Genomic DNA, 16,312 nt, shown 5'->3' on the forward strand with positions numbered 1-16,312 from the left:
AATCTCAAAGCAATCGCGGATTTGATTAGGAGGAGAAGAGAATGGCATGTGGTGAAGAAGGAAGAAGAAAGGAAGAACAGAGGGACTTTTCGTTTTACAATTCGGTGACAACTAAAGGTTATAATATTTAATAATGATTTTTATGTCTTTCCGTTTTAATGATTTTTATTTAATAATGTTATACCTCATTAACCTTATTAATAAATTATAAATTTATATTATTGTAATTAGTTTACCAATCTTACAAAATATATAATTATATATTATATTATATTTCTCTTTATATATATAATATATAGTATATATTTTATAATAATATCAAATAATATCATTTAAAATTAAATTAAAAAATATATAGAGTGGAAATAAAGTTAATGTATGAAATATAGATTTATTATTGCTAAACTTTCGGTTATTTTAGTCCAGTTCGATCAAATCTGATCCAATTCGGTTATTGATCCGGTTCTGGATAAATTTCGGTCCAGTTATTTGACGAAAAGTCAACGGTCCAATCCAGTTCGGTTCTCCAAAAAAAGTCAACGGTCCGGTCCAATTCCAGAGTTTTTTCCTCGGATATTCGGTTCAGTCCAGTATCTCTAGGATCCGCGTCCAGCCCTACCCGACACGAGCCCACTCCTATTTGTTTTAAAATTGTTTTAAAATAAAATTGAGTTTTAAATATATTTATATATATATATATATATATATATATATATGTTTTAGAAATTAATAGTTTTCTGTTTTTGATTATCGGATAAAAGAATTTATTTAAAAGTTTGTTTTACCTATTTGTAAATCAAAAGTATTAAATGAATTAAATCAAAATAACCGGGATATGCATAGATAAGGTTTCGTATAGTTGTATTAATCTAATGTGATTAAATATAGAAGATACGAAACTGATAGAATTAAAATTGGATGAAAGTTAATTTGATAAGTTAATGCGATTAACCTAAATATTACATAAATATTTTATGTAATCAACCAATTAAATTTATTTAATTGAGTCTATGTATGTTTGGAGTTATGGACATATTTGGACCCTCTATTTAATCTTTTGGTATTTTTAAAATAGGCCCTGCGAGTCCTGCCTATCTACTATTTAGTAGTATAGAAATTAATATGTAATTTCAAGGCGCCATGGAGAAGACGGAGGACCTAAAGAGAAATATGTAATAGTTAGTATTTCCCTAGGTTTGGCTTTTTATTCCGTTTCTGGCTCAACGTAATAATTTAGATAATATGTCCATAATGCCAATGTATGTGTCTGATGTATGCTAAAGCAAATCAAGACTAGGTTAGATTATGAGACTTAAAATAAAAATCTCTCACTAATTAAAAGTTAAGTAAATAAGCAAGTTATTAAAATCGGTTGCCCCTTCCTAATATTATAATTCAGCCGGCAGTACTGGGGGCCTTTGGGTTGTTGAGTAAACTCAAGCTCGGGGTCTTATGGTAACACCTGAATTATTGAAAAATCGTTTTTCATGAATATGGGGTAATACTTAAATTAGATTATGATAATTGGATGGGTAAACTCATGTTATCATAAACTGATGGGCAATATGGTTGGGATTAATATGAATAACATATTAGTTACTAATGTGGTTAGTAACCTAATAACCTAGGAATCACATTAAAGATGTGATTGATTGCATGAATCTACCTAACAAATGAGACTAGCTTGTTGAGTAAACTCAAGGTGAAATCTCAGGAGTTAGGATCTTAGCTCACTAAAGGATTTGTGAAATTCTTCGAATTAATATGGAGGGCTATTAATTTGGTAAAATAGTGGGAGCAATTTAAAATAAATTAAAAGACCTATAATTTTAGATTGATGTACTTTAAAGCAAATGAATAACATACGTTTACTCTTTCTCACTCTCAGGTTAAATTAAAACACTCCTAAAATCATGACTAAAACCAATCTGCAAAATATACTTACCGATAACAAGTTGAACGGTTCAAACTTCACCGACTGGTATCACAACCTCAAAATTGTTTTGAAGTTCGATAAGATAGGGTATGTACTTGATACACCGATACCCCCTAACCCGGTGGATGATGCTCCCATCGAAGAGATCGATGCTTACCAGAAGCACAAGGCTGATGACGATCATACGGGATGCATTATACTTGCATCGATGACACCGGAATTGCAAAGGCAACATGAGAAAATAGATGCCTATTCCATCATCATGCACCTAAAGGAGTTGTTTGGGAAACAGACTAGGTGCGAACGCTACGAGATATCAAAATTGTTATATCATTGCAGGATGCAAGAGGGCACATCTGTGATGACACATTGTGTCAAGCTGATTGGCTATATTACTAAGCTTTCTAATATTGGATTCGCGATGGATAACGAACTAAGTGTGGACTTAATTCTTCAATCCCTCCCAGAGAGTTATTCACAGTTCATCATGAACTACCAGATGAATGACTTGCAAACCTCTCTTGAAGAGCTTGCAAACATGCTCAAGTCAGTTGAGCCCAATATGAAGAAAGACAAGGCAATACCGGCTCTTGTCATAGAGGGATCAAAAAAGAGGAAAGAGAATTTTCCCAATCCTAAACATTCTAAGAAAGGCAAGAGGGCCATGCCCACTAGAGTTAATGGGAAGGAAGTGAAGAAGCCCAAAGGAGAGTGCCACTTCTGTGGTAAAGACGTGCATTGGAGAAGGAACTGCAAGGAGTACCTAGCCTCCCTCAAGAAGGGAAAAGACGGTGCTTCAACATCTGGTATGTTTTATATTGAAATAAATACAATTTCACAGTTTGAATCTTGGGTACTTGATACCGGATGTGGATCTCATATTTGTACGAATATGCAGGAACTAAATGGGACTAAGGAATTGAAGAAAGGAAGCATAAACTTGCGAGTAGGAAATGGAGCAAGAGTTGCCGCCCTCGCTATTGGAGATTATGCTTTGAGTTTGCCCTCTGGGCTTGTAATAGAATTAAGGAACTGTTTGTATGTTCCAGAAATGTCCAGAAACATTATTTCTATTAGCCGTCTTGTTGACGAAGGTTTTCATATTTCAATAAAAGACAAACATTGCGAGTTTTATAGAGATGGGATTTTCTATTTTTCAGGAATATCACAAAATGGGATTTATGTGCTAGATGACAAAATTTTTGTATTCGCGATTGATACCAAAAGACATAAGCTAGATAATTCGACTTACTTTTGGCATTGTCGTTTAGGCCATATAAACAAAAGACGCATGCTTAAGCTACATCAAGATGGGCTTATAGATTCAATTGATTCTGAATCATTGGAAACATGCGAAGCATGTTTAAAAGGTAAAATGATAAAGACACCCTTTAGCAATAAAGATGAGCGTGTACCAGACACTCTAGGATTAATACATTCAGATGTATGCGGTCCTATGTCAGTCCAAGCAAGAGGAGGATTCAGATACTTCATAATCTTCATAGACGACCATACCAGATATGGTTATGTTTACTTGATGAAGCACAAATCCGAAGCTTTTGAGAAATTCAAATGCTTCAAGAATGAAGTAGAAAATCAATTAGGAAAGAAAATAAAGGTACTTCGATCCGATCGAGGTGGTGAATATCTTTCGGATGATTTCCTGAATTATCTAACTGAATGTGGGATATGCTCACAATGGACACCTCCCTATACACCACAACACAATGGTGTATCCGAGAGGAGGAACCGTACCTTACTAGATATGGTACGATCTATGATGAGCATAGCATTACTTCCAAAGTCATTCTGGGGCTATGCCTTAGAAACTTCCCTCTTCACCCTAAATCGAGTGCCAACTAAATCCGCCAGTTCCACACCATATGAATTGTTCGTTGGTAGGAAACCCACATTCTCATTCATGAGAGCATGGGGCTGTTCAGCGTTTGTCAAACGCGTAGCGTTAGACAAACTAGATTCTAAATCTGATAAATGTTTCTTCATTGGATACCCTAAGGAAACTATGGGGTATTACTTCTATCATCCAGATGATCAGAAAGTAATAGTATCCAAGCACGCAACCTTCTTGGAGAAAGAGTTTCTCGAAGAAACAGAAAAAGGGAAGCATGATTGAACTTGATGAAGTTCAAGAAGAAGAAACACCGACTGAAACAACAGATGCGGTTGGGGAACCCGATGCAGTCCCATTGGATGAGACTCAAGTTCCACCTACTCGTAGATCACAAAGAGTTCGTGAACTCCTAGTTAGATATGGTTTTCTAATGGGAGATGATGATGAGGTTCCCGTGTTAGACGACGAACCCAAAAACTATGAAGAGGCTCTTACTAGTCCAGATTCTAAAGCATGGCTCGAGGGCATGGATTCTGAAATGGATTCCATGTACACCAACCAAGTGTGGACTTTGGTTGATCCACCCGAAGGGATAAAACCCATTGGGTGCAGATGGATCTTCAAGAAGAAGACTGACATGGATGGAAAGGTTAGTACCTACAAAGCTAGGTTAGTAGCGAAAGGATATCGTCAGAAGCAAGGAATTGATTATGATGAAACTTTCTCTCCTGTAGCCATGTCCAAATCAATCAGAATAATGCTTGCTATTGTCGCTCACTACGATTACGAGATTTGGCAAATGGATGTGAAAACAGCTTTCCTAAACGGAAACCTGCTTGAGGATGTATATATGATGCAACCTGAAGGTTTCATATCAAAGGATGCAAAAAAGGTTTGCAAACTACAGAGATCCATTTATGGACTCAAGCAAGCATCGAGAAGCTGGAACAACCGTTTTGACGAAATCATAAAACAGTTTGGTTTCGAACAAAATTGTGAAGAAGCTTGCATTTATAAGAAGGCAAGTGGGAGCTCAGTTGCATTTCTCATTTTATATGTGGACGATATATTACTAATGGGAAATGACATAGCTCTACTATAGTCGGTGAAAGTATGGTTATCCGGTAACTTCTCCATGAAAGACCTTGGTGAAGCAGCTTATATACTTGGTATAAAGATCTATAGAGATAGATCAAGAAGACTGCTTGGTCTTTCACAGGCTACATACATTGAAAAGGTGCTAAAGCAGTTTAGCATGCTTGAATCGAAGTGAGGTAACTTACCCATGGTACATGGAGTAAAGTTAAGCAATCATCAATGTCCTAAAATCGAAGATGATAAGAAATGCATGGTTGTAATCCCGTACGCCAGCACAATCGATTCGATTATGTATGCTATGCTTTGCACTAGACCTGACGTAGCGTTCGCGTTAAGCATAATGAGTCGTTATCAAGGTAATCCAGGAGACGAGCATTGGAATGTCGTCAAGAACATTCTTAAGTACTTGAGAAGGACTAAAGACATGTTCCTAGTGTACAGAGAAGGGGATCTGAAAATAGAAGGATTTTCAGATGCCAGTCATCTCACAGATGAGAACGATTTTAGATCCCAATCAGGATACTTGTTTATCTTGAATGGGGGCACGGTCAGTTGGAAGAGTTCCAAGTAGGGAAGCGTAGCTTTCTCTACGACCGAGTCAGAGTACATCGCTGCTGCGGAAGCAACAAAGGAAGCGGTTTGCATTAAGAAGTTCATTACAGAACTTGGTGTGGTGCCTAACATTGTAAATCCCATTACTTTGTACTATGATAACAATGGAGCCATTGCACAAGCAAAGGAACCACGGTCTCATAATGCATCCAAGCATTACCTAAAGTGATACCACATTGTAAGAGAGATTGTGGCAAGAGGAGATGTGAGAATAGAAAGAGTACCTACTGAGGACAATGTTGCAGATCCGTTGACAAAGCCCTTAGCCCAGAAAGTACATGATCGTCATCTAAGTTCTACTAGGATAAGTTGTAGAAACAATTGGCTTTAGTCCAAGTGGGAGTATGTTGGGGTTTAGTGTCCTATAGACAATTGTTCTAGGATATGAACTAAATGTAAATGAAGTGTTATTTATATCATTTGTTTTAATAAGATATGGTTTCATAACTATATAAAGGCAACTTCTTTTAAGAACTAAATAAGTCTAATAAAAGGAAATCCCTAAGTTTGTTTAAAGTGATTATAAAGTGTTCATACAAGCATGAAGTGAGACAAAACTTTATAATAAACTAATAAACTTAAAACCACCCCAAGTTAAGTAATATGTTTAGAAATAGGATTGATATATCACTGCTGAGACGTGCATGTAACAATGTCTTCTGTCAAGATAGAGAGCTGATCTCACAAGCTTCAGATATGCAGATATCTGGACAGTTACATGGATCCGATGAAAGGGAGTTCATTAGGATTGGGGACCCGACTTGAGATAACAGGATGGGTAGATTTATCCTTGTCACTTGTTCATCTTATTGGTATTAATAGGTATAAGTAATCCTAAGACTCAAATGAATGTTAATTAGTGATTCTAGATTATGGAATGTGATGCTTTGATCCTGTTGTAACACGATCCATAACAGAGATGACTCTAGGGTGTGAACGGCAGACGTTGGGTATCACAGGAAGTAATTGCAAGATAGTTATACATTGGATTGAGCATTTGTCACTCCCGATAAATGGGAGATACGTCCAAGGATCGCTTGTGGAAGACTTGACTCTAAATCCTTGCAAGGTGATAGCTTAAGACTTGAAATGCAGATTTCACTTAACCTATCTAATTGGAGTTAACTCGGCTTGTACAAGTAAAACGAACGTCTCGCTATATGTGACTTGACATTATCCATAGTCATAAGATTCAGTTCAAGGATGTAGTTGATAAATGATCGAATTATACTATAACTAATACGGAAAGGTCAACGACAGAATCAACCTGCCTTCTTATAGCTCTGGGGGAATGTTTCAGATCAGCCAATCACATTTCGCGTACTCATTCCGTTATGCAAAGATTAAATATAATTCTGAGAAAATTAATTTAATAGTTGCATACGGCTAGAAGCAATAAGAACCTAATGGGTAACACATAAGACTTGGAACCCAAAAGAGAAACAGATGTTAATTAATTGATGGAAGCCCAACTGAGTCCACTAAGGCCCAGTACATAAGGAGGGGGGCGATTTTATGTATATAAAATACATAAATAATTAATTTGATTTTTAACAATTCTAATTAGATTATGATTGTGAATTAAATTAATTAAAGGATAAATAAGTTAGGAGGTTTAATGAGATTAAATTGCTTCTATTATTATCCTGATAGGTTATTATTATTATCTTTATATTTAGATATAATTATAGATAATAACTAATAAGAATTTTATTCCGAATTAAATTCTTATTCAGTAACCTAATTCTATCTAACTAGGGTTTAGATACAAGAGAGTATATATATCCCCCTTATAGTAGAATTCGGCCAACCATAGCCAATTGAAGAGAGAGAATTTCGACCCCCTTGTTGAGGACGAGATCATCTACCGCTTCCTTCCGTCTCAATTGATTATTAATCTCTTTCTCTTATTCCTTGATCTTGTGTTGATTTATTAGAGGCAATCTATTTTGGTTGCTTTCATACGGTTGAGTTCTAATCATATTTTGAATTGTTTTTTGTCTTGTGCTCGGGAACTCGGAGTAAGAGTTGTGGGCACTTCGATTGCAACGGTAGATAGTTCATCGAAAGGTATCTCCTTCTATCCCTCTTTATATGAAATAACGATTAACGGATCTTGAGTTAATGGAAAAATGTTAAAATTTTTATATTTCCACTGCCAAACGATAGCCTATTTTCCTTCATCAACAACAGCTTAAAAACAGCTTATGAATTTGACAATCCATTCTATTTAAATATAACTTGAAAGGATATGTCTTTTCACGAACGAAAACGACTGTACACGAACAAACACGACTGTTGATGATAGACACGACTGTTCACGAAAGGATGTGTTTGTTGGTATATAGATTAATTATATAGTTTTATTCAATTTTTCCAACATAACCTACTTCATAGTACTTCACCATACTCTAACTCATTTACTTAAGTTCATCATCGAGGTTTTGTGGTTTTCTTCTGGGCTTTAGCCGAAAGATAAACAACTTTTTTACTTTGTTTTGGTTTTTTCTTTATTGAATAGTTTTTTTTTATTAATCTATTATCATGGTAGGTTTGGTAGTTTTTACTTTATTTGAAGATTTTTTTTCTTTCTTATATTTCTCTCTATATGATTGGTCATGGTCTATCTGCTTATATGAGTGGTTGTGGTTTGTCGCCATATGAGTTTTATCATGTTTGCTTTCATGTAAAACAGACGAGTTTTCTCTACCATTATATAAATCTAACTCATTGAAAGATTATGAAGTCATTCCTAGAGAAAAATGCTACGAAGTTGATGTGCAGTTTGTTTTCTATCGTTGTGCCAAAAACAGTTTGGAGCACTATATATCATTTCTCTATTACGATTTATGATATTGAAGATACAAGTGAAATCTCATCTGATATACTTCTGGATTGTAATTTTTTAATTATTTATGTCAAGATGTATTTTTTTTCTATAAATGAAACAATTACATTTTTTCAAAAAAAAAACACACTTGTTTACTTTATTTTACCTTACTTTAATAACACCTCCTAAACAAGGTGTTGACATTTTGAGGAAGTTACAAATATAGTATAGTCCCCCGTTGCTTATAGAAAAATATCATATAAGAGTAACTTTTTGTTGGAATAAAATATTTTTCGGTGTTTGGCTACAACATCGAAAAATATTTTTTAGTGTTTATTTGTATCTTATAGAAATATTTTCCTATCACTAAATTAAAGTATATAGTATTATATTTATTTATAATTTTTTTTAAATAAAGTTTGTATTATAATAAACGGAAAACCGATAAAATGAATAAAAAGGCGAACAAATAATTTATTTTTTCCGTTGTTTTACTTGTTTTTTTTTTCTTATTTTTGCTACCATTTTTTTTATCGATTTCATGATTTTCCGTTACCTCATTTTTCATGTTTTTCTGTTTTCCTGTTTTTTTTTTATTTTCATATTTTTTTTACCATTTTTATGTTTTAACGTTTTTCGGGTTTTTTTTTCAAGTTTTACCCTTTTTCATAATTCCAATTTTCACATGCTTTTCTGTTATTTTCACTTTTTCAGTGTTCAAGTTTGTACAATTTTTCATGTTTTATTTTTTACGCATGTTTGTTTTTTACATTTTATTTCAGTTTTCAGTTTTTTCATCTTTTTTTGTTATTTCGTTGTATGTTTTTTACCGTTATTCGCGTTTTTTTTGGTTTTCTATTTTCACGTTTTCTCCATTTTTACTCTTTTTTTCAATTTTTACGTTTTGTTTTATTTTTTCATGTTTTTTCCTTTTTTTTACATTTTCACTTTTTTTTTTTTGTTTATCATGTTTTTTCTTTGCTCAATCGACTAAATAACTACTCGTACATCAGCTGACAATGGAAGGAAGTTTGCTGCTCTTTTTCTTGGTGGTAATCCTTAACATCAACTTCCCAACATCAGAACCCCTCGTAAAGGTCATAGTGGACGAGGAAGTAGCACTCCTAATTCAATTATTACAATCTCGAAGGGCTAATTCATAGCAGAAAAGATCATATGTTGCAACTACTACTATACTTACGTGACATAGTCCTTACTAATCATACTATGGGTCAATCCATTATTATATTAGTTGGGCCGAGCAGAAAAAAAAAGCGAAGGAAGGAGTCGGGGTAAGGAAAGGATTAAGACAACTTTTTACCCTTTTTAAGAGGATAAAACGTTTTACTATTTTTTTTATTGACTAATATAATATATTTAACTAATTTTTCTAATCAAATAAATATTGAAAAATAGAAAAAAAATTTCTCATCTAGACAAATGCAAAATTATTTAGATTAATTATAAAATTGGCCCACTTGAAAGACATGTTTTCATTTTTAGACCCATTACAACACTTCTCACCAAACTAGACAATTTTAATGTAAACTTTCCTTCACTTCACTTCTCATCTTTTGTAATCCAACTTTACTTTCATACATCAGTCCAAGATCCAAACTCTTCATATAAGTATCTATACTATATATAATTACGGAAGCAGAGAGAAATGAGAAGAAATGTTTTAGAGGTCTTTTTGATGAGTTGTCAACGTAGTAAAAAATCAGATTAAAAATATTTAATTAATTAAAAATAAATATTTAATTAATTAAAAATAACAAATTTATATCTATAATATATTAAATAATTACTAAAATAATAAAAGAAAGCAAGAGTTACGGGAAGATGAAAAAACACAAAGCAAAGGAAATCAAAAAGTCACAAATAAACTTCTATATAAAGCATGATAGATAGTATTCCACCATTATATTCATTGGTTACGATAGATAGTATTATATTTCTGAAGGTAAATATTTTTTTCATATGTTGTAGTTATTTTGTTCTCAATTATGTTGTTGTTTTATTTTTATTAAACAATAGTTGTTATAGTTTTATCTTTCAGATTCATTTCTGTTGTTACCCAGGTTCTATACATCTCGCTATCTTATCCATGTTTTCTTTTTTATTTGTCTTTTTTTTTTCCAAACTCATAGCTTCAATTGAAGAAATCGTTTTGATTGTTACCTCTAACTAAAATTAGATTTTCGGCTTTTTATGAACTCAATTTTTAGTTTTAATTGAAGTTAGATTAATTTTTCTAATTTGGAACATGTTGAAATCCACTCATTTTTTTAGTTTGAGTTTAGCTAATTGATATGGATTGTTTTTTTTATGCATTTTGGTACAAATAGATATAAAGTTTCACACATAGTTGTTTATTGAAGTTTGGGACATATTAAATAAAATATTAAAGAGACATTGGAATATTATACTTATAATGAAGTTTATTTCAATATAAATTATGTTATATTATTATTATTATTATCAAGAAGTTATTTTTTCCCAATTTTCTAGACAAGGAGATTGTAAGCGTCTAATACGCTTGATAAGATGTTTATTCTTGAAAAATGTGGATTATGCTAGATACGAATTCAAAATCAAGGTAAATAAAAATAAATTTTGATGCTCAAAATCCTAAAAATATACATTAATTATGGATATTGAGATAATTGCTTTTGCAACATTGGCTTATATAATTTTTAACTATTATATTATGGTTTGTACAAAATTGTTAGTATTTCAAGAGTTTTTAACAGATGAAAATGAAATATGATCATAGGACAAATTATTAAAAAATATTAATTAAGAAAATATTATTATTTGAATCTCTTCAAATTCTCAAATGCTGAGCATAATGATTCTAATTAATATAATTAATTTCACATATCAATTATAAAACGTTTTTTTTGTACTGAATGGTTACAATTGTGATTTAATTCTATTTAACTAAAATTAATTTATGGACTTAATACTTCTTTAAGAAAAAATAAAATGTTTAATTAATGGGCAAAAAATATTTTCACTCTCCTCTTTATACACTTATGTCTCGACATTCTCTCTTATTTTCAAAAAAAAAAAAAACCGAGAGGAAGATGGTTCTCTCCTAATTATCTTTTTCGTCTCTTCATTTTTTTTTTCAATTCTTTTGTTTATTTTTCTTACTTACAAAATTCAAGAATATATAATTATTAGAAAATATTAATGAAGTCAAATAAGTGATATCTGCGAGTATGGCTGATATTCTATATAGTGAAAGAATGAAGAACAAATTGATCGAATGTCTTGATGAGATATTACGAGATAAAAGTATAGGAGAAATCATCATCTTAAACTGATTCAATTAGATATATTGGGTTATTGTAGAAGAATGAATAATTGAATTCGAATACTTGGTGATCATGAAATTCCATCAACCAAAATAATTATCATCAAGATGAATTTGTGACTAATTCTTACGAATTTTATTTTTTTATATATAACTTTATTGAATTGATAAAGTTTCTTCATATGCAACATTAGAAAAGTATTGATTGTAATAGTTTATAGAATAATATATTGATGTTGTTTCCATTTTAACATAGATTGTAAATTCTTTCGTATCGTAGATATAATATTTAATATTGTAGTTTAATTCAATTTTTCTTTAATCTATATTGTAATTATTTTGTATCGTAAATATAATATTTAATTTTAATTATAGTTTAATTCAATTTTTGGTTTTTTTATTATATTCTAATATATTTCTTAATTAATCTGCTATTTTATTATTATTGTTTCACAGAATATTTGGAATATGAAAATGTATTAAAATTCCTAAAAAGTACAAATCATTGAATTTTGTAAAAATAAATAAATCATTCATCTTTAGTTAAAATTCTATAAAGGTAGTCAATTATTTTTAAAATTAATTTAATTTTTTGATTGAAGATTGACAATCAGAAGAGGCAAAGAGCGGACATCCCAACGAGGTTGGCACCCCCACTCGTAAGCCTGAACCCTGTGCCGAAATTATTAAAGAAGAAAGAAAAGGTTACAAGAAGATCAAACAAAAAAGAGCCTGGCTAGGCAAAGCGGTAATTCGCCCGCCCGCCTAGATTACAAAAATAAGCTGATGTGCAAAACATAGGTATGCTATCCCACCAAGTCATACCGGTAGCCGTTCGACCAAAGTTGGCGAGAGAGTCAGCAACCTGATTGCCTTCTCTGTAAATATGCGTGGCGACCACGGACATTTGATCGAGTTGCCTGAGACATTTGTGCCAATCCTGGCGCAGGGTCCACGGAACCTGATGGTCATGCGTTTTAAGTAAACGGATCACATGAAGCGAATCGCTTTCCACCCATATATTTAGCCAACCCCTTTCAAAAGCACTGCTGATGGCATAAATTGCAGCTGAAAGCTCTGCAGCGAAGGCGTTCGTATGCTCAGTCGGGTAGGCAAAGGCTCCAACGAACCGGCCATGCTGCGATCTGTATATGCCGCCACAACCCGCCGATGTCCCTGTGACTGAGGCGTCGGTGTTCACTTTGAACCACCCCGCAGGCGGTGGTTGCCATCTCACCCGAATGACTCGAGGGGCACGGTGTAAACGCTGAGATAAGCCAATTTCGTTTATTATCTGCAGTTCAACGGTGGAGTTCCACATTGCCCCTGTATCCAGTCCGCCTGATTCACGAATAAGGCTCCAGATTCGGCGCAGAGTGAGCGAGATGCAAGGCTTGTCCTCTTCAAAAATTATCCTGTTTCTAGTAGACCATAGAACCCAAACCACATTTACTATTGCGGCTGACCACAAAGCCGTTACCTGAGGACTGAATTTCTGCTTTAACGCTTTTAGTATCAGCCCTTTCACTGAGGATGTTGTGTCGATGCTTCTCCCAAACAGAGATCCAACTGCAATCCAGACCTGTCTAGAGAACGGACAGGACACGAAGAGGTGATCCGTAATTTAATTTGAATTATCATTAAAAAATATATATTAATTTCAAATATACATAATATAAATTTTTTTTCATAGCATGATATAAAATTATTTAAAAATAAATATGTCAATTTATTTATTTATCTAAATTATATAAAAGTTTCATATCCCGTGCATCGCACGGGTTTTCGACTAGTTTTGTTGATTTTACATACATAAATTCTTTTATATAGTTTTATTTTGTGTATTATGTGGCGACTTCCATACATCGAGTATCCAAACCTATACAAAAGTTCAAATCAGTTAAAATATGCTTATGCTAACCCAATTAGTTGATATGGAACGATGCTATCAATCTTCCTTTTACTGAAATTCTTAAACTTTTCTTTTCTGTACGAACTAGTTATACCCTTTTTCCATGGTCCTATAAGTCTCCTCCCAAGCAATTACTCCCCAAGGAAACTCATAAAAAAGCTTAGGAAAGTCAGTGAAGTCGATGATATTAGATGGATCAGTAATGAAGAAGATGTGATGTATGACATACAACATCGCCATGAATACTGTATCATCGTCTTCTTCATCGTGCCAATTTGTGTTATAGAAAGCTTCATATATTTGTTTGTGCGTTAAGTTCTAGCTTCCTCTAAATTACATGTCTCTCGATATGTTTTTCTTCTTTAAATGACTTATCCTTTGCAAAATTGGCTTCATATCGTCAAATCTCAACCTGGTGATATGTCCGAACTCCTAATCTCCAAATTTGAGTTCAACTCCTTTAATGTTGAACCCTTATCTCTCTATGTTTTGGTTTTGGTGGAGTAATCTCTGTAATTATTTCATCATGACATATGTGAGTAAATAATGTGCACATTTCAATATCTACCAAATGCCCGAAAGAACTCATCTTAAACAATTCCATTTGCTTTTTTTATGGTTTACTCTTCACTTTCTTCACTATCTCAATCTCAGCCATCACCGTGATTGATGCCTTTGTATTTAAGTTGAATGGATACTTGAATTTAATGTCTTTAAGACTATTATCAAGAGGTACCCATCTATTTCTCTTCTTGGAATCCTTCTTAGAAGAATTATTGGTTGAAATCTTCACATTAATAAAAAAAAGTTTGGAATTTAGTGTAAGGAAAATAAGAAAACAAAACTACTTGGCAGTTAATAAACTCTTTCGCACTGCGAAACCAAATAAACTTAAAATATTTGGCAGTTGCTTCAACTGCGAAGACAACTGTCTTCGCAGTTCATGCAATCCCTTTGTAGTGTTAGAGACGACGAATGCAATCCTCCACTCAATTGTTTTCGCAGTCATGAAAAAACTTCCGCAGTGGAAGCAACTGCGGAGGAAATTCAAACGACTAATATGAATTTCCTCCACAGCTGCTTCCAATTAAGTGGCTAGACATTCCAACTAGGTTGGCACCCCTAACACACCAAATCAACCTGAAATATTATTAGTAAAAATAAAAGAAAAATTACAAAGGGGGGAGAAAAAAATAAAAAGGTTCAAAACAGAAAATTAAGGAAAACGAACATGTGCAACATTTCATAAGTCGTCAAAAACAAACGATTGAAAAAAAATCAGGAGCTGAATGCCACCATGTAAGAGCAGAAGCTGTTTTGCCAAAACGGGCAAGTTGATCCACCGCCTGATTGCCCTCTCGATAGATATGAGTGATTCTGCAATTCATATTCGAAAATCTAGACAGGCACTGAAGCCAATCTTGTTTAATTTTCCAGGGGACCATGGTAGCCTTTCTGTGTAGCATATCAACCGCATATGCAGAATCTGATTCAATCCAAAGATTGTGCCACCCCGTTCCCAGACACATTCTACTGCGAAAATAATGGCGGTCAGCTCGGCAATGTGCGCAAAGGAACTAATGAGGTTAATAGCATAGCAGCCAATAACAAAACCTCTAGAATTTCTGAAAATCCCACTAGTTCCGATGATACCCGGCGCACCGTCCGTCGCGCCGTCGGTAATAACCTTTATCCAACCCGACGACAGTGGACTCCAGCGAACAATGATCGGGTTCGGTGGTGGCCTAGCACGGCTCGGCAAATTAACAATCCACTTTGGTTCCTGAATGTAAAAGTGAAGCCGATTTTGAAGGAATTGGATTGAAGGGAGATCATTTTCAAAAATAGACATATTCCTGATGTACCAAATGTACCAAACAACAGTTATAGTAGCCAAGTTCCACCTTTTCTTGTAGAAGTATGTAAACGGACAGCTCTAATATCCCGGAAAAATTCCCAAAGGTCAATACACTACTACAGTGTATGCTAAAAATAGTGAAAACAACGTTCCAGAGACTATTCGACATAGGACAGGTGACGAAAAGATGATCAATTGATTCAATATGGAATTTACACAGTTCACATCTCGAAGCAAGTGAAAAACCACATACCTGTAAATTGGTTGGAACCGCAATTTTCCTATGAATCACTAACCAGCAGATGACTGGCAACCTAGGCGGCACAAATGCATTCTAAAGGAATTCCACTCAACCGGAGTGTTGTTGCAGTAGGAGTTGTAAAAACCTTTGACAGAATACATACCTGACATAGACGGCTTCCACAAACAAGTGTCAGTCCCATCCCAACTTCCAGAAACCATATGAATGTTCAATTGGACAAGTTCAGAGAGTCTATGCATATTAGTCCAGGAATCATTTGCGCGAAAAGAGTGAAGCAGATCATAGAGCTTGTGTTGAATATTTTCCGGAATGCCGAGCTGATTTGCAATAGTCGGTGTAATCTAAGCATCCGTCCAGAAATTCAGTTCAGAGTTGTCTCCAAACCACCAGGTCATTTCTACACTGATCTGTTCATATATTGGTCGAACAGAGGTCCAACCCGATGAATTTGATATATAGCGGTTAGACATACCAGATTGATAAAGGAAACAATTTCAAAGCAAAGTAGTGATATAACCATTTTTTTTGAATCAAATCCCAGTTGAACTTACCAAGAAGAGAATTATTGAACAAACCAATATCTTTGATTCCAAGCTCCCCAAATTCAAACAATTGACAACATTTCTTCCA

The sequence above is a fragment of the Euphorbia lathyris genome, chromosome 10, assembly GCF_963576675.1.
Source record: "Euphorbia lathyris chromosome 10, ddEupLath1.1, whole genome shotgun sequence".
NCBI classification, from domain to species: domain Eukaryota; kingdom Viridiplantae; phylum Streptophyta; class Magnoliopsida; order Malpighiales; family Euphorbiaceae; genus Euphorbia; species Euphorbia lathyris.